Source organism: Antechinus flavipes, chromosome 1, assembly GCF_016432865.1.
Source record: "Antechinus flavipes isolate AdamAnt ecotype Samford, QLD, Australia chromosome 1, AdamAnt_v2, whole genome shotgun sequence".
In the NCBI taxonomy this organism is placed as follows: Eukaryota; Metazoa; Chordata; class Mammalia; order Dasyuromorphia; family Dasyuridae; genus Antechinus; species Antechinus flavipes.
The window spans coordinates 593,068,922-593,083,117 of record NC_067398.1 but is presented as its reverse complement, the minus strand read 5'-3'; the positions used below and the strand labels follow the sequence as shown (position 1 = coordinate 593,083,117).

The 14,196-nt window shown below is 36.2% G+C and overlaps 1 protein-coding gene across 5 annotated transcripts in view; it reads right to left on the bottom strand.

Annotated features, from left to right (window-relative positions):
• The window catches only part of OXR1 (oxidation resistance 1), a 550,745-nt gene extending 536,783 nt beyond the window's left edge, over positions 1 to 13,962 (bottom strand). For 2 of the 5 annotated variants that reach the window (XM_051970975.1, XM_051970974.1), the window contains exon 1: positions 13,184 to 13,959. The gene's annotated coding sequence lies outside the window, so the exon portion shown is untranslated. Of the gene's footprint in view, positions 1 to 13,183 lie in introns of all 5 variants that reach the window. The other 3 variants (XM_051970977.1, XM_051970973.1, XM_051970976.1) reach the window with 3 other exon arrangements.
• Positions 13,963 to 14,196: the final 234 nt, after the last annotated feature.

The following is a 14,196-nucleotide window of genomic DNA, read 5'->3' as shown; positions in this document are numbered from 1 at the left end:
TTGTCTGATTTCCCCCACCCAATTTGATAAAATAACTATAGGTACTATAGAAAAGGGCAAAGTCACTGTACCAAGACACAATCATTTTATTGAAATCATTATAGTTTTTCAGTAAGTTACTTACAGACTCTTGTTACCACGAAAGTTGCTATAATGGAAAAATGCTTGAATTTAAAATTACTTCTTTGAAACAAGAACTTTCTAAACTAATATTAAAATCCATATAAGAAGTCATTCAACTACTAAGATGGATGATTACTAAGAGCACATTATGGCAGTTAACATTCTTCTGTTAAATGTGTGATACTCACTTGGGACATTTTGTCACAATGATCTATTAAAAGATTTGAAAACAATTCCAGGGTAAAGAATCTTGATTAGACTCTTAGAATTCCCTTTCATTTTTAGCTCAACAGTTGACATCTTGACACCCCTGTTTCACTGAAATAAAATTCTATTCCTTTTACTACATCACCAATTATTCTCCAAGCATTTTAATAACAGCAACTCATAAATTGCAAGTGGCAAAGTGTTTTGTTCAAGAAGCCCTGTGAAGTTGGCAGAACAGCCATTACTATTCCTATTCTACAGAAGCTAAGATTCTAAAAAATAAAATAAATCTTAATGTGGCTCCTAGTGGGGATGGCACGGTGGAGGGAGGTAATCTCTGTATAAATTTTTTGGGATCTGTTAACTTAGATGGGAAAAATGAATCTTTATTTCAGTATTATCCATTTTCCTTTCTACTTTCAACCATTTTATTTTATACATTTTATTATTTGGAGAATAATCTACAAACATTATTTGGAGAAGAGATCCATAGGTTTCAAACTATCAAAGAGGTCCAGAACACACAAAAAGCAATCCAGTAATCTATATCTATATCTATATATACATATACAGACACACACACACATATGACTATGTCACTTACTAGAATGTTTATTTAGAGAATTGCAGATATATTATTAGGTATAATGGAGTCAGGATATAGCAGATGAAAATAGTATCTACTTCAAAATAGAGAAAAGGGCTTAGAAAAAAATAAGACACTCAAGTCTGGAAATGATCCTTTTGACTGATAATAAAAAAGCTATGTGTGAATAGAAGACAAAAGTTCTTCTCTAAATCATCAGGAAGTAGCTATTTTGCATTATAATTAGAACCCAATAAGCAGTACTATTAGAAATCATAATAAGGTGAATGACACTGTAAAAGTGGAAAGATCCCATAACTAACAACAAGGAATAATTCAATAGCATTTGATCAAAAATATAACAACATTTATCTATGACTGGCCAAACAGATTGAGAAAATCTAGAGAAAAATATATGTACTTTTGGATATCAGAAAACCAGTCACTAAAAAAAAAAGTTCTGCTGTGATACATGCTTTATCTTAGATCAAGGGAAAAATATCATAAGGCTGTTATTCTTCCTTTTTGATAAAGTTTTGTAAAATTTTATATGCTATGGATATGTATATGTGAGCATTATTTCATGCTCACTCTTGCTATTAATAGAAATTATACATGATGATTCACATTTTGAAGAATTCTAAGGTTTTTATAAAAGGGTACTGTAAGGTAGATACTGTTATTCTCATTGAAGTAAAGGAAAATTAGGTAAACAAAGATTAAATGTCTTGATTAGGAACACAAAGGCAGTAAATGTCTAAAGTTGCATTTGAACTCAGGCAGCTAGGTAGGTGGCACAGGGGATAGAGAGTTAGGCCTGGATTTCAGATGGGAGCGGGTATAGAGAATAACTGGTCATCAAGTACTTTCATTTAAGAGTAATGAGTTGGACCCCTGAAGTGACTCATTTGATTAAATTATTTGAAAGCACAAAGAAAATCAGAATTTTATTTATTACATATGTCTGAAGTTCAGTGTTTTCTATGTAGTCTTATTAAGATATAGCTTACTGTAAAACTTTGATCACTGATGAAATAATTCTATTTAAATTCCTGACAGCTCACAAACTAATTCTAACTCCTTGAATTACATAAGGTGCAAAAAGAATAGGCAACATGGTAAGGATTGCTATATGGAGCTATGTTTGTTCTTCTAGGAAATAAAATAAAACTCTTCCAAGCTATCAGGATAGGTTGAAGTTGGTAGATCATTTGAGTTTAAGAGTTTTGAGCTGCAGCAATTTGAGAGCAAAGGTCAATCAATCAAGTATCCATACTATCATACACCAGTATAGAGACCTTCCTTTTCCCTGGCTCCGTATTGGGGGTAAAGGAGTTGGAGCAAGTCCATGATGGGAACAGAGAGGGATCAAAGTTTCCCAGATGATTTGTGGTGTGGTCTACCACAGGGAGATCCAGTCACAGAATCAAATAAACAAAACCTCTCCAAACAAGGAATTAAAGTAGAATTCTCATTTAATTCTTGCACCAGATTTGGAATTATGCCCACAGGGCTATCAAACTGTGCATACTCTTTGATCCAGCAGTGTTTCTACTGGGATTGTATCCTAAAGAAATCATAAAGGAGGAAAAGGGTCCCATATGTGCAAAACTGTTTGTGGAAGCCCTTTCTGTAGTGGCAAAAAACTGGAAATGGAGTGGATGCAATCAGTTGGAAAATGAGAACAAGTTACGGTATATGAATGTTATGGAATATTATTGTTCTATAAGAAATGACCAGCAGGATGATTTCAGAGACACCTGGAGAGACTTACATAAACTGATGCTAAGTGAAATGAACAGAATTAGGAGATCATTATACACAGCAACAGCAAGATTATACAATGATCAATTCTGATAGACATGCTCTCATCAACAATGAGGTGATTCAGACCAGTTCTAGTGGTCTTGTGAAGAAGAAAACCATCTGCACACAGAGACAGGATAAAGGGAACTGGATGTGGACTACAACATAGTACTTTCACTTGTAGTTTGCTTGCATTTTGTCTTCTTTCTTTTTTTTTTCCTTTTTGATTTGATTTTTCCTGTGTAGCATGATATTTGTGAAAATATGTGTAGAGGAATTGCTCATGTCTAACATCCATTGGCACACTAGCCAACTGGGAGAGGAAATGGGAGAAAGCGAGGGGAAAAACTGGAACATAGGGTTTGTCAAAAATCATTCATGTATATATTTTGAAAATAAAAAGCTTCTATTAAAAAATTTAAAGAAATTCTTGCTCCATCCTGGTAAGAGCCACAGAAATGAATTTCACCTATTTTCTTTTTTCTCTTTCTTTTGGTATTCTTTCAACAACTTGTGTTAAGTCCAGAGTTTGAGCCCCAGCTTTTGAGTCTTCTATATTTTGGTTTAAGTAGATTTTTAGCTTAGTTTTAAAAGTCTAAGTAACCAAAAAAATTTACAATTGCAAAATTATTATAACTATATAGTTCATCACTGTATATATTTAGATTACATATTGTATCATTAGCTACTGTTTTGAATAGCAATTAAATTGTTCTTCCCTTTCCATCAATGTAGTACAAAGCATTATACACAGCATTCTTATTACCCAAGGAATCATTATTCTACTTATATAAACCAGTATATCATTGCAGTAAGATCATTTAATTTTGGGGGGTGGGTGGTACAGAAAGACATGAGAAATGTGAATATTAACTATTTATTAATCAGAAGTCCTCTCTGTTAGTATGGATAAAAAGTTTAACTAAAACACTGTCTCTGCTCTCGTGAAACATAAACTAGAAAGGAGAAATATGCACACACACACATATATACTCATGTGCACACATAAACACAAAAACAAAAGAATATATATTAAGTACATCAATGAAGAGAAGACTATTCCTATTTGCAGGCTACATTATAGTTTAAATTCCTAAAATGATTAAAAAGAAATCTATAGGATATAAGGTAAATCCACAAAAGTGATCAGCATATTTAAAAAGTACTAAGAAAAGCAAAGAAGGAAAAAAAATAAGATAAATTCAATTCAAATAGCTATAACTTGCACAAACTAGCTGGGAATTTACTAATTTATACAAACACCACTATAAAACACTTTATCAATAATAAAAAAGAGTCAAATTACTGAAAAGATAGTTATTGCCCATGATTGGGTTGTGCTGATATAATAAAAATGGCATAAATTGATTTACAGATTCAATGTTATGACATTTAGATTACTGAATGGATATATTTTAGAAATAGATAAAAAAAATCAAATTTATTTGGAAGAAAAAGAGGTCTAGAATCTCAACTAAAATAATAAAGAAAATAACACCACAAGACTTTGTCTTATAGAACTACATTCCTCAAAATTATTTGGTTTTGATTAAAACAAACATTACAAATAGATAAATGAGACAAATAAAATAATCAAGAAACAGAAGCAAATGAAAACAATAATTTTGGGTTAAAAGCAAGTCGGAAGATCTCACTTAGGATATTACATAAAGCATGAATAAATGAATTAACAAGGAAAAGACTAATATGAGAGGCCTCTAAAATCAATAGGACTTAGCAAATAATTTGATAGGGGAGGTCAAAAGAAAGGAAGGATCAAAGATAACCCAAAGATTTGGAACAAAGGAGTCTGAATAAATGGTGATATCAGCAGCAGCAGCAACAAACAAATAAACAAAAAAGGAAGAACATACACTAGGAAAAGTATGAGCTTAGTTTACAATGGAGGTCCCAACAGACTGTAACATAGACAGGCCTTGAAGGTAATTTGAAATGTAAGTTGAATGTTTAGAATGTAAGTAGAATGTTTAGAAGAGATGTTAAATTTTAATGCATTGTTAAAGACTATTTTGCCTCTTCTCAGTAGTAGAAAGGGGTTGAAAGATGGAAGAGTTCAATAAAGTATCAAGTTTTTACTAGCATTCTTGTTCTGTAGGCAAAGAAATAACCAGGATTAGAGTGCTTGATTATTAAAAAGAAAAACATATGATTACTTGCCAAGTATCTTATAGAAAGGATTTTTTTCCTAGGAATAGGTTGGCTTAAGTGACCTCTGAGGCCCGCTCTGGTTTATATGATTAGTGAATTTTAAGAGGAGTGTCAATAAAGATATCCCTTCAATTAGGATTCAGAAGAGAACATAGTCAATCATACACTCACAGAGGAAGAAGTAGAAATATCAGCAAATTCACTTCAATATCTCTGGACCTCAGTTTCCTAAATCTGTCAAACTTGAAAATTAATTTCTTCCTAGTTTAGAGAGAACTATATAATAATGATCTAAATGGGTATGATTATAGGCAGCTAGGTGGTATAGTAGATAGAGTGACAGGTCTAGAATGAAGAAAACTCATCTTTGTGAGTTCAAATCTAGTTTCAAACACTAGTGGTGTAAACTTGGACAAGCCACTTAACCTCATTTATCTCAGTTTCCTCATCTGTAAAATGAGCTGGAGAAGGATAGAGCAAACCACTCTAGAATCTTTGCCAAGAAAACCTAAATAGGGATATGAAAGTCAGAAACAACTAAAATGACTGAAAAAGAGTCAGGTATGAATAAGAAAATCTAGCTTCTAGTTCATCCTTTTCTTTTCTCTAAATGTACTAGAAGAATTCAATCAGAATAGAATAATTATGACCTTCCCTAAATTTCAAACATCAGACTTCTCTGGTGTGTCTATGAAAAATTTCCAACAGCTTGTCATTTATCAGGCAATATACATTTATCAAGTACTTACTGTGTGCCAGGTTATACACTGGGAAGAACACCTTTACTCTTAAACTATTTCTTTCCACTAACACATTGTAGAGGCATTGCCCTCTGCTACCAAATGTAAAATTTTTTGGTGATAAACGCTGTGGGAACAAGGGAACAAGGGACAAGGATACTATATAAGTTGTCTCTCTACTACAAAGGTCCCATTTCAATGCTTCAGTCATATAGTGGGTCCCTGGGCTCTCCAAAACTTCTGCAAAATTAGAGGAAACATTAGCAGGTATTTGACATGTTAAAAGCTTCCAAGTACCATTAAATGCATCCGGGCATTTAAAATATTTTTAGTACCAGCCAATGAAGAAGGCTGCTTTCCCAGAACCAGCCTAGTAAGGAGATAAAGACTCATCATTAGTAAGCTGGTTATATAGTGATGAATTACTTTACTGTAGCAATCTATAAAATAAAATAAAAAAACAAAAGGGCCCATAGTGTTACATGGTCCCTAACTGCTTCTTTAGTGATAGGGGTGACATAGTAGAAGAAGACAATGAAGACGCTACAAATCAAATTTTTAGGTCACTATAACATTAAACCTTACTCTAAATGTAAGATCTTTGTCCCAAGATCAACAAGTTGTTATACAAGAGGAAATGAGTCAAATCAGTCTTGACATTCTTACTATGAATGAAATTACAAGACAATTAAATGGAAGAATTATTTGTAAGTCACCTTAAAGGAGGCCATATAAAGAGCTGTTTTGATTGCCTATAGCAAGGCAAAAAGAAACATTTTTCAAGGTCCATTTGGTCCTCCCAAATTGTGATGCCAGTTAACTATTTTAAAAAAATATCACCAAAATGATAATTGCAGCTTGAGTGCCAAAATAAGTTGCAGAGGTTGAAGAAGTATAAAATTTTACTTGATGAGTACTTTATGAGACTCTCAAATTAAATCCAATTTTAAAAAAGACTCCAGATTCCTAAATTTAATACACATTCACTGCATAAAAAAAGGTGGGCAAAGGAGAGAACAAAAACAAGCAAACATTGGAAAATATGGCTCACAAAATAAAAGAAGTCAAAGTCTTATATGTCTCACAAAAGCCCCATAGCCATTTACCATAAACATTTTCTTCAATAATAGAGTCAGCATGTATTAGCACATGGTTAGCACTAAGCAACATCATAAAAGAAAACAGACAAAATTTTAAATACAAGAAAGACTGGTTACTGAAATGGGAGTCATTCCTGAATCAGCCGTCAGTGTACCATCAAACCACTGATTTGTTAAAGCAAGGTAAAAAAAAAATTTTTTTCTACTAGAAAATTAAAAGCTATTAAGGATATTTAGATAGCTCCAAAAATGAGCAATTTGTAAATAAGGTAGTAATACTTAAAAGGGGGAATTAATATTAATGCTTAAATAACAGAAATTGGCACAGACTACCAATTTTCCCTAAGGAAGCTTAGTAGAAATCAATCACCACAACAAAGAGACTAAACCTGCCTAGAAATCACTAAGAAAACACTTAATCTCCTTGCCAAGTAAAGAAAAGATAGCAGCTACGGGTAACAGCAGTTTAGAATATAACTAATGTGGGAAAATATCACAGAGGAGGATGGGGGAAGAAAATGAGCAACATAGTCTCAAACTGTAAGAATCTATATCTGGAAAAACAAATTTATAAAGAAACTCAGTTAAGGAAGATCACTCTAAGAACAGTTAAAAATAAAACTGGACAGAAATTAACATATAATTGAAAAATAAAAAAGAATCATCCAGATTTCTGCAACAATTTTTTTCTTCATAAATAGGAGTAAAATATTTAGATTCTAACATCATGGTCCCAGATGTGTTGTATAAAAGTAGAAATGCTATTGTGAGGAAAATAGAAATATCAGCTGAACCAGAACAAAGAAACTTGCTCTGTCTTAAACATCATGCAAATGTCAAGGAATTAAAAGGATTAGTTCTCAAGGCACATGTGAAATCTGAGAAAATAACAAAAATTTAGAAAAAAAAAGTGGTAAGAAATTACCATTAAATATGAGTCAAAAATATCAACAATCTCTCAATTTGCCCAACTCTAAAAATGATTTTATGAGAATAATTACATACATATTGACAACATCCTTAATACAGGAATAAAAAGGGAAGGGGAGGTTGTTCACAGATATTCTACAAAAGACAATATCTCTACAGTAACATAATTGGCTGAAAAGCATAGAGAACACATGATCCCACAATGCTTATTTCTTGTTGACTAAAAAAGAGCATATGATTTGATAGAGCTTATTTCCAAGAATCTATCATTCATATGCTAAAATAGTGTAAGGTTCTTCGAAAAGTTATAACAAGAGTTAACTTGGTTCCGTGATTATCTGATGATTAATATCAAATAAAGTTAAGATATAAGAAAGGAAGGCAGAAGCTAAACAAAATTATCTGCTACTCCTGTGGAGGGCATCCAGCTATGACAACAAATGGAAAACGTTTCCCCATCCTGTTGGAAGGTTATATTGTATTGAGTGGATAAGCCCTGAAACTCTGCTGAGATTCCTAAATAAGATCCATGATTATTCAAAAACTTTTGAATTATTCACATAAGGAAACTCGAGTGGATGAATATCTTATTTTCTAATCCATCATATACATTTAAATAAGTAGCCCACAGCACAAACACTGCAAATGCACAATAAACTGAGTCTTGAATGAGGGATGAGGACAGAAAGCTGAATTGCATAAGTGCTTTCAATGACTCCTACTTCTCACAGAAAAGGCCCCCTTTTTAAAATAACAACATTCTCTTGGGACTATCCAATGATTGTAAGTTTCTGGAGGACTAAAATAAGATGAAGGGGTAATAAAGAGATATATAATAAGGATAAATAAACCCCAACACAGTGCCAAAGATAAAGCAAAGGAGGTGAGCCAGCCATTTTAAGCACGTTCTGAGTTATAAATGAGATGCCTGCATATTCCGTTGTGAGGATCAAATGAGATATGTGTAAAGCACTTAGCATAGTGCTAATAATGATAATAAATGCTTGTCCTATATCCTTCCCCTTTGCCATACCCATCAAAGAAACCTTCACTGTTTAGCACAGCACTGTTCACCAGCAGCAAATAGTAGAAATAATTAGTTAAGTAATTGAGAAGTAGTATAGTGCTTGACTGAAAGTCAAGAAGATCCAAGTTCCAATCTAGTTTTGGACATTTACTAGCTGTATAACCTTTTTTATTTTCTCATTTATAAAATGAAGATAATAGTTGTACCTGCTTCCTAGGGTTGTTATGAGGATAAATGAGATATTTGTAAAGTACTTTGCAAAACTTGAAGCTCTATATAAGTGCTATGATTATTGTTGTTATTATTATTTCTGATAGCTTTTAAGAACCTCCCTCAACTATGGGGGAAGTAATAATAGCACCATTAAAATCATTTTATAGATGAGGGAACAAGTCCAGAGACAGGATATGAGTTTCTAAGAGTGACATAATTGGTAAGCATCAGAGCAGAACTGGAATTCAGGGCTCTTCTGACTCCCAGCTGGTTATTCTTTTCCAATTAATATTACATAATTAATAAATTACTTGAGAACATACTTTCCTAGTGTGGATGAAAGGCCTGGATGCAACTGAAACCACCCTGTATTCAGAGATGCACAGAAACTTTTAGCCATTTTTACTTCTTGACCAGGCCTGCTTCTCTCTCAAAAGTTAAGTGACATCTCTTTGGCTATCTATCAATTCTATAAACATTTATTAGATGCCTTTTGGGTGTCAGGTACCATCCTAGGCAAAGATGAAAAAAATGGCACACTTCCTAACTATAATCAGTCTAGTAGTAGAAAGAGACATGTACATATAACAATAATACAACTATCATAGAGATTATATTATAGAAATATATGTATATATATATAATATAGGAATATATTTGTTCATATATATATACACATATGTGTATGTATGTGTATATATATACATATATATGTAAAATATAAGAAAGTTAAATAAAAGAAAATGAGAGGTTCAATGGAGGCTGGATAATTTTAATTAGGATACGAGGAGATCTAAGAAGGCTTCAAAAGAACATCTGAGTTGGATCTTAAAGGTTCATAAAAGGAGTTGGGGTATGAGGCAGGGGTGTGTTACAGGGTTTAGACTGGATGTATCATGTGCCTAAAAAGAGGAAATCTTAAGATAAGATGGGGTAACAATAAATCATTGATTTTGGCTAGAACGTAAACACGACATTAACTTCATGGATCATAGATTCAGAAATCAAATGGTTCAATCCCTTCATTTTATAGATGAATCAACTAAGGCATAGAGAAGTTGAGGTATTTGCTTAGGATCACACAAAAAGTATCACTCATTTGTAACAAATAGTACAGCTAGACCAAAACATATAATACAGTTTAACAAATAAATATAGGAACACCTATAGAAAAATAAGTTACAGGAGCTACCTACCACTGCTCCAGCAACAAATGAAAGGTCCCAAGGACTTTTCAGGAACCTCAAGACCTTGGGAAAAATCAGAAAGATAATCAACAACTAGTCATCCAAGTGAAATCTTTTCAATATCAGGCCTTCTCTTAGAAACAGATAAAAATTTTGTGAACTGGGAAATAAAGACCCAACTACTATTATTTTAATATCAAGAAAGAAAATAAACATTGAATTTGTTATTTTGCATTTAACAGGTCAGTGTTCTTATTTAAGCAAATCATAAGTTAAAAAAAAAAAGCTTCCTGTTCCTAAAATTTGGTTCCATTTGACTTGTTGTTTTTGTTTTTTAAACTGTGGGGAGGAAGGTAGATCTGACTGATGGCTACAAATAATATGAAAGTCTTCTATTACTTACAATCTTACAGAGTTGTCTAGATTTTTGAGAAGTTAAAGGACTTGCCCAAGTTCATGTAGTCATATATATTACATTTGGAACTTGAACCCATCTCCCTATTTCTATGACAAATCTTCTGTTTTGCTGAGGTGCCTCTTATTAGATGCCTTTTGGGTGTCACATATATTCATTTCGCTCCTTCACCCTGAAAGCCAAAAACAGAAGGAGACACATAGTTTTGGTTGTTGCTATTACTCTTTATTCAAGTAATAATATCTCTTGGGGATAATGTAGTAATGCCCCATTGAGGACAATGGGAGTAAGAACAGCCCTAAATAACTATGGTCTGAGTTTCTTCAATGATACCAAATCAGATTCCGAAAGAGCAGAATGATTGTACCAACTAGCCTCATCTTCCAACAAATGTAGAAATATACTCCACACCATCCTCCACAAGTGGTTTTAAAAATGTGTTTGTACTTTCTATGAGAACATGAAATCTTGCAGAGTAAACCATTCTGTTTTTAAAGATTGATATTCTTCCCCAAGTGCTCATGTACTCCCATGAAACTTTAAACAATACTTTGCTCTGCTTTTTGATTTTACTCATATTTTAAAGCTGACCCTATATATAATCTTCTTTCTGATAAAACTAACCCAGTCCTCCAACCACATGATTTTCAAGTCCTTTACTAGCTTGTAAACACTCCTCTTAAAAGGTATAATCCAGAAGTGAATTATTCTATCTAGAACCTGACTGATACAACATACAGTAGAAAAATTATCTCACCTTTGTCTGGGCACATTTCAATGAAGAACTTTCTAATAGTTTGCTTCCTTGAATTTTGGAAGAAGGTCACTAACCCCTTTGTATAAAAGTTTCTGGTGCAAATAACTGCCAAGTTTGGGGGATTTTGGGGGGAGAGGACAAGTAAAAAAGAAACAGAAGACCTAGGTTCAGATAGAACAGAGCCAAGTATAGCAATTTTAGTGTAGATCTACGTTAAGATATCCAGCATTTGTCAAAGAACAATAGGTAATCCGAATTGGCACCCCTGGAAGATCTCAGGGGAAAACCCTAGAAGCCTAGTCTTTGAACCACAATCACTTTCACAGCACCCAATTTGCTCTTGAGAGGAGAGAAGGTTGTGGTGAGGAAGAGAGAGATCTGCTGTTTCTTATTCCCACTTTAAAGTTAAATGAATGGTCAGTTTCCAGGTATGTGCCTATGCATGTATGTATATGTGTGTATGTGTGCACATGTTTGTGTTTTAGAAGAAGATAAAATGGAAAAGAAATAAGGGGTGTGAGCTGAGAAAAGAGATGAGGAAAAGAAATATACAAAAAAGATATAGTCAGTTTATGATGTCCTATCCCAACATCTCATTAACATGGAGAGTGCAGCAAATGGACTCAGCCAGCCTCTTCCTGTCCTCAACACACATATACATGCAACTTGAGAGTTATATGCCATAGAGTTCTTTCAGCTCCACTCAGTGGATGAAAGATCTAGAATATCAGCCTGAGAGATCCCATAGATAAAAACCAAATACTACACCTACCACACTTCTATAGAAGGAGCTGTCATCATCTTTGCAAATGACTAGCCTTACATCACTTTCAAAGGTAAGTTAAAGAGGCCCTTTACAACATCAACACACCCCATATAGGAATCCGATTGTGGCCAAGATGGGTCTGGGAAACATGGAGAAGAACAAGGCAGAAAGGCTGTGTGCTCAGAACAAATAGCAAGTGAGTATTTAAGGAGAGGTGGGATCTTCCTTCTTGACTTCAGCCGGCTATATCTCCCCTCCAGCCTACTTCATTACCTTTTCGAGCACCCAACCTCCCTCCTCTACAGACTCACACCCACCGAGCCAATATTTTCTGTTCTACTTTTCACATTCCTGACCCAATGCCCCCCGACTTCATCCAGTTTTATCACCTATATTCGGCCAAACCCGATACCCCCAAATCTCTCTTCATCACTAAGTCCCAGAAAGACAGTCACTAGTCTGAAATCCTAGCTGTCCCCTATGATCACTGCCTAGCACTTATTCCCTTCTCCCAGCTTCCTTTTTCTAGAATTCGGGTCCACCTTCTACACGTATGTTCTTCATCCATGGGGAAAATCCCTACCTCCCCTCCAAGCATAGTACTCCTTTGCCTCTACACCTGTCCATTCATAGATCTTCAAATCCGGCTTCCCCGGCTTCTCCCTGGTCGAGTTCGTTTATCTCTCTAGTCCTTTACCTTTCCCCAAGGTTTCCCTCTGTCTCTCCCACTGCCTAGGCGTTTCTACCTAAGACCTTGTTCCTTTGCCCCGCACAGATTCACTCTCCTACCTGCCCCTTCTCTGTACCGTTCTGCCCCCCTTTCCAGATGTCCTTCTTCTCTAGCATCTTTCCCCGGTTCCCATGTTCCCTTCCCCCTTCCAACTGTTCTTCCTTTCTACAGCACCAACCTCTTTCACCCCAACCAATCTTTCCCAATGCCCATCAGCCCTCCAAAGTGGCCAAACTGCTCCCAGAGCTTGGAGAAGGACCGGGGAGGAAGTGGAAAGGGGGAGCGCGGAGCAGTAATGCCAGCTCTCTAGTCTGCCAGCCGCGCCTCCTCTGCCGCAAACCCGGGCATGCATCCATCTGCTTTAGGGCACGGGACTCATCCGGCTGCCAAGCCCTTGCCCCACCACCCAGCAACCTCAGAAACTTACTTGCTGGTCTCCAGGAGGTGGAGGTGGAGGCGGCTACAGCTGCGGCTGCGGCGATTGCGCCCCTCTTGGCTGGGTGAGGCGGAGCGCGGCGCACTCCCTGCGCTCCTTCAGGCCCCTTCCCAGTGAATGGGATCAGCTTGACGCATCCCCGCTCTGCCCCCGCCGCTGTGGCTGCCGAGCACATCCAGACATGCTCAGTTTTCTGACCTTCTCCGTGTGGAAGCTACCAAGAGCTGCCGAGGAAGGGGGTGGGGTGGGGGTGTAGGTAGGGGTGATGGTGGAGGATTGGCAAAGCTGATGAGGAAGCAAGTGAAGAGCTACTGAGAGGAAACACCGATCCGGATGCTGCCACAGCTGAGAGAGAGCGAATGAGCGAGCTAAAAATAGTTCCTGCGGAAAGAACAGCTGGAGCTTAAAAGGACACAGCAGAGCGCTCGCCTCCTTCTGACGCTGTGAGGAGCCCAGAGCTCTAGGCTTCCTTGAGCCTTGCTAACCTAGGAAGTCGGGAATGCTGGGGCTGCTCAGCCGCGGGAAGACATTTGTGCCTAGGACTCAGGTCCCTTCATTCCCCAATGGAAAATTAACTCAATGAAATTCCCTTCCCCCAAACTGCTTTCTGAAAAGCCTGAAAACCTCCTGAAAAGGGGTAGATATTTATATGCAACCCAGGCTCTAGTTGCCGGCGTTCTCACCTGCCTACCGCCCCAGAGTTCACGCACTCCCGATTCAGGGTCCCTAGCCACTGACATATATCAATCCCCGGGAATCCCCCATCCACGTCAAAAAGGGAACATGGATGGGCTGCATGCATTGCGAAAATCTCAGCTAAATCCCATCCTCACAACTGCGCAGACCAGCACATAGGAACTGTGCTAACTTGCCCTTCTTCCGAGGCTGGTAGGGGAAAGAAAAGCTATCTTGTTCAAGCCAGATATGAAACCTGAAAGGAGGTGAAGCAGGGCAGGTGTGTGGTTGGTTGTGGGAGAGAGGATGACAGGAAATACTATGACTTT